The sequence below is a fragment of the Bombina bombina genome, chromosome 1 (assembly GCF_027579735.1).
Source record: "Bombina bombina isolate aBomBom1 chromosome 1, aBomBom1.pri, whole genome shotgun sequence".
Taxonomy (NCBI): domain Eukaryota; kingdom Metazoa; phylum Chordata; class Amphibia; order Anura; family Bombinatoridae; genus Bombina; species Bombina bombina.
This window is the reverse complement of record NC_069499.1, coordinates 1,167,914,324-1,167,920,323: the sequence shown is the minus strand read 5'-3', so window position 1 is coordinate 1,167,920,323 and position 6,000 is coordinate 1,167,914,324.

Below are 6,000 nucleotides of genomic sequence, written 5' to 3'. Positions count from 1 at the left end.
GAAGCTGTGGTGAAAACGTAGTGGAACAATAGGAGATTTTGTTTTTATCCCTAAGTGAAAATGTTTGAATGTGCCTATTTTTGCAATTTGAGGGACATTTGGGGCCCAATATTTTTAAAATTCCACAGTAAAAAGTCCCCATACTTTGTGATATCGTAGAGGGGTCATTGTGTGAGATAGCTGTGGTGAAATTTTAGTGGCACAATGGGAGATTTTGTTTTTATCCTCAAGTGAAAGTGTTTGAATGTGCCTATTTTTGCGATTTGAGGGACATTTGGGGCCCAATATTTTAAAAATTCCACAGTAAAAAGTCCCCATACTTTGTGATATTGTAGAGGGGTCATTGTGTGAGGAAGCTGTGGTGAAAATGTAGTGGCACAATGGAAGATTTTGTTTTTATCCCTTAGTGAAGTTGCAGGAAGTGCCTATTTTGCTATTTGAGTGACATTTGGGGCCCAATATTTTTAAAATTCCACAGTAAAAAGTCCCCATACTGTGTGATATCGTAGAGGGGTCATTGTGTTAGATAGCTGTGGTGAAAATTTAGTGGCACAATGGGAGATTTTGTTTTTATCCCCAAGTGAAATTGTTTGAATGTGCCTATTTTTGCAATTGGAGGGACATTTGGCGCCCAATATTTTTAAAATTCTACAGTAAAAAGTCCCCATGCTTTGTGATATTGTAGAGGGGTCATTGTGTGAGATAGCTGTGGTGAAAATTTGGTGGCACAATGGGAGATTTTGTTTTTATCCCTAAGTGAATTTTCTGAAAAGTGCCTAGTTTTGCAATTTAAGGGAAATTTGGGGCCCAATATTTTTAAAATTCCACAGTAAAAAGTCTCCATGCTTTGTGATATTGTAGAGGGGTCATTGTGCGAGGAAGCTGTGGTGAAAACGTAGTGGAACAATAGGAGATTTTGTTTTTATCCCTAAGTGAAATTGTTTGAATGTGCCTATTTTTGCAATTTGAGGGACATTTGGGGCCCAATATTTTTAAAATTCCACAGTAAAAAGTCCCCATACTTTGTGATATCGTAGAGGGGTCATTGTGTGAGATAGCTGTGGTGAAATTTTAGTGGCACAATGGGAGATTTTGTTTTTATCCTCAAGTGAAAGTGTTTGAATGTGCCTATTTTTGCGATTTGAGGGACATTTGGGGCCCAATATTTAAAAAATTCCACAGTAAAAAGTCCCCATACTTTGTGATATTGTAGAGGGGTCATTGTGTGAGAAAGCTGTGGTGAAAATGTAGTGGCACAATGGAAGATTTTGTTTTTATCCCTTAGTGAAGTTGCAGGAAGTGCCTATTTTGCTATTTGAGTGACATTTGGGGCACAATATTTTTAAAATTCCACAGTAAAAAGTCCCCATACTTTCTGATATCGTAGAGGGGTCATTGTGTGAGATAGCTGTTGTAAAAATTTGGTGGCACAATGGGAGATTTTGTTTTTATCCCTAAGTGAATTTGCTGAAAAGTGCCTATTTTGCTATTTGAGTGACATTTGGGGCCCAATATTTTTAAATTTCCACAGTAACAAGTCCCCATACTTCGTGATATCGTAGAGGGGTCATTGTGTGAGATAGCTGTGGTGAAAATTTAGAGGCACAATAGGAGATTTTGTTTTTATCCCCAAGTGAAATTGTTTGAAAGTGGCTATTTTTGAAATTGGAGGGACATTTGGGGCTCATTATTTTTAAAATTCCACAGTAAAAAGTCCCATGCTTTGTGATATCGTAGAGGGGTCATTGTGTGAGATAGCTGTAGTGAAAATTTAGTGCACAATGGGAGATTTTGTTTTTATCCCTAAGTGAAATTGCTGAAAAGTGCCTATTTTTGCAATTTAGTGGCACAATGGGAGATTTTGTTTTTATCCCCAATTGAAATTGTTTGAAAGTGCCTATTTTTGCAATTGAAGGGACATTTGGGGCCCAATATTTTTAAAATTCCACAGTAAAAAGTCCCCATGCTTTGTGATATTGTAGAGGGGTCATTGTGTGAGATAGCTGTGGTGACAATTTGGTGGCACAATGGGAGATTTTGTTTTTATCCCTAACTGAATTTGCTGAAAAGTGCCTATTTTTGCAATTTGAGGGACATTTGGGGCCCAATATTTTTAAAATTCCACAGTAAAAAGTCTCCATGCTTTGTGATATTGTAGAGGGGTCATTGTGCGAGGAAGCGGTGGTGAAAACGTAGTGGCACAATAGGAGATTTTGTTTTTATCCCCAAATGAAATTGTTTGAATGTGCCTATTTTTGAAATTTGAGGGACATTTGGGGCCCAATATTTTTAAAACTGCACAGTAAAAAGTCCCCATACTTTGTGATATTGTAGAGGGGTCATTGTGTGAGGAAGCAGTGGTGAAAATGTAGTGGCATATAGAACTGTTTGGAGAAAGGAAAGTAAGGGACTTAAATAGCACTCATTCCTATCCTTGGAATAACACTTAAAAGTAAACTTTAATAGTATAATTTAAAATTACAGATAACCTCTGTATTCCACACTATAATGAACACCCTTCCCCTAAAAAAGCGTGTATCACTTCCCTGTTTCCTGGCCGATAGCAGGAAACGTCGGCTTCAGGTGACAGAAGTGATTGCATGCATAAAATAAATAAACTTGGCTAAAGATTCCGTTTTTTAAACAGACGTGTTTCAGCCGATATAACGGCCTTTTTCAATGTTAAACTTAGTAAGAATGATCAAGCCGAAGCCTCTCCGCATCAGAACTTATAAGGGCCTTACTAAATTTGAGCATCCAATCCTGTGCTAGTGTTTACACACACCTTCTCACGTGATTAGTTGCCGGTAAATGTTGGGCCCTGATAGGATGAGCTCGATGTCATCTGTGTTAGTTCTTGTGACCAATCATATATTGTCATAGGAATACTCCTCCATTTGTCAAAACTCCGATAATCTTGTACAATATACGTGAATCAGTCCAATAACTAGTTACATATGATGACACATAAGCAAATCATCAAAATCAGCACCATACAGAAACTGTTGCGATCTTACTACCACAGACTTAATGCTAGTATATCGAGCGAGTTATTAACTCTTGAAATTTTATACAATTTGTATTATAAGTCAATGTGGATTATAGCAGTATATAGGCATTCTAGGTTTTACTGATTTTTTGACCCATTTTTCTAACATAAATATCCAATTCTGTAACAGATTTCATCACATTTATGAAATAAAATAAAAATCTAAGATTTATACTTTGTAATAAAAACAAAACAAATATGGTGAAAATGTGTTTCTATACATTATTACAACTCAGACTGAATTAAGGGAGATATATATCTCAGATTTATGTTGTTTCAGTAGATTATGCCTCCTTAAATATGCCTAAGTATATAGATTCCATTAGTACATGTATTATTTATATACCGATTATCAATGTAAAAACCCTCTTTTTCAGTAATACTTCTTATTAGAAACATCTGGTAGACCTGTATTCAGTTATTGTTTGAGAGGTCATGAGAACTAGTTACTTGTACTTGGATATTAATCTTCCCTTACTGTGTATGAAAAGGGGGCAAATGGTGAAAATTTGGTGGCACAATGGGAGATTTTGTTTTTATCCCTTAGTGAATTTGCTGAAAAGTGCCTATTTTTGCAATTTGAGGGACATTTGGGGCCCAATATTTTTAAAATTCCACAGTAAAAACTCTCCATGCTTTGTGATATTGTAGAGGGGTCATTGTGTGAGGAAGCTGTGGTTAAAATGTAGTGGCACAATGGGAGATTTTGTTTTTATCCCTTAGTGAAATTGCAGGAAGTGCCTATTTTGCTATTTGAGGGACATTTGGGGCCCAATATTTTTAAAATTCCAAAGTAAAAAGTCTCCATACTTTGTGATATTGTAGAGGGGTCATTGTGTGAGGAAGCTGTGGTGAAAATGTAGTGGCACAATGGGAGATTTTGTTTTTATCCCTAAGTGAAATTGCTGAAAAGTGCCTATTTTTGCAATTTGAGAGACATTTGGCGCCCAATATTTTAAAAATTCCACAGTAAACAGTCCCCATACTGTGTTATATCGTAGAGGGATCATTGTGTGAGATAGCTGTGGTGAAAATGTAGTGGCACAATGGGAGATTTTGTTTTTATCCCTAAGTGAAATTGCTGAAAAGTGCCTATTTTTGCAATTTGAGACATTTGGCGCCCAATATTTTTAAAATTCCACAGTAAAAAATCTCCATACTTTGTGATATCGTAGAGGGGTCATTGGGTGAGATAACTGCAGTGAACATTTAGTGGCACAATGGGGAATTTTGTTTTTAACGCTTAGAGAAATGCTGGAAAATTACTATTTTTTTTAAATTTGAGTGACATAACAAAAATGCTTCTTGTGTTCAGTAAGTGCTAACAAATAAGTGTCTGATAGCTTGACTACTGTTTTATAACTGTCTGATTGCTCCAAAACAGTGTCTGATAGCTTGACTTGAATTTCTCAACTGTCTTATAGCTTGACTCCAGTAAAGGACAGTGTACTGTACAGTGTAAAAATGTTAATTTGTAAGTGGAACATGGTGTCAGAAATGCGGGACTAAGCTTCAAATTTGGTAATGTCCTGAAAACCTTGCGTTTGTGACCATTATGTTAAACAATATTTGCCACTACAGTATTATGGTATAAAAATGTCCTCAGGACAGTTAAGACATCATCCACAATAGCATTTCTACTTCTATAACGTTTGAGAACTGGAATGAAGTGACCAATTAACTGGTAAACATTTATCTAAAAGCAAAGAGCCTAAAATACAGGATACCTGAAAAAAGTGCATTTAGACGCAGCTGTATATTACCCATTGCCTGTGCACTGCAAACATGCCAACTCTCCCTGAAGTTCAGGGAGTCTCCCTGATTGTAATAGCGGCTCCCTGATGCCAGCAAATGGAGTGATTCAATCTCCCTAAAATTCCAAGTACCATGATCCAATGTGACCCAAATCCGGAAAAGTATTTCTTTAAGGAATGCCTTTAGTTGCTGGGACGTTATAGAACCCACAAAGCATGCATCAGTAACCAAAACCCCCCACTGATTTTAATAAAATAAAACACAAATACTACCTTATTTACTGCACGTAATTAAACTTCGTATTCTAAAATATTTAAGCATTCAACAACCGTACAATCACTGGAAAAAAAGGTTTGTTGTATGTGGTTGTGCAATAAAGCTACTTTTTTTTTAATGTGACTTTAGTGGGAAGCTACTTTAATGATAAGTCTCTATCTTATTTAGGGTTTCAAGGTGTCCAATTTATAACTAGGGGGGGGGGGATAAATGTGTGTGTATGTGTATATTAAGTGAACAGTAAAAGCAATCACTGAAACATTGATAGCTTTATCTAGAAATGTTCTTGTTAATATGTGTATATATATATCTATATATATATAGTAAATACAATTTAAGTACACTGGATGTGCAAAAAAAAAACACATCGAAATTTGTACTTATAAGTATAAAATACAAAGCGCATTAGTTGTTTTTTTTTCGTAAAATTGGCTAAACATGGGGAGAATCCTCACTGCATCTCTCTCTGCGAGATCATACATCTGTTGCTAATCACTCATTAGTGACAGCCCTCAAGACTGTCTACGACAGGGCGTTTAATGGGTGTATATGAAATTGTCTCTCAAATCCCAGCATAATTCTACATTTTTTGTACTTTTTTGTACTTCGAGCTCACTGTTTTTTCTTGCAACTTAAAAGGTGGCGTTCTTTTATCAAAATATTTAAAACAATAATTACTCTGAAAGGAAAACCTATGCATAAGAAAATAACAGCGATTTTAAGGTACAGTGCACTGAAAACAGCATAATTTAATTTGTATTAGGTGTAATATTAAAATGTAAGCCTACACCGTGTTCTCCCTGTATACTTCATCCTCCATTGCGAACTGTTACATAGCAGAGAGCCCTCATTATTTATATAGGAGACATCTCGCCACTCGCAGGGACAGCCCCCTTTCTAATAAAATTCCATGAGGGCTA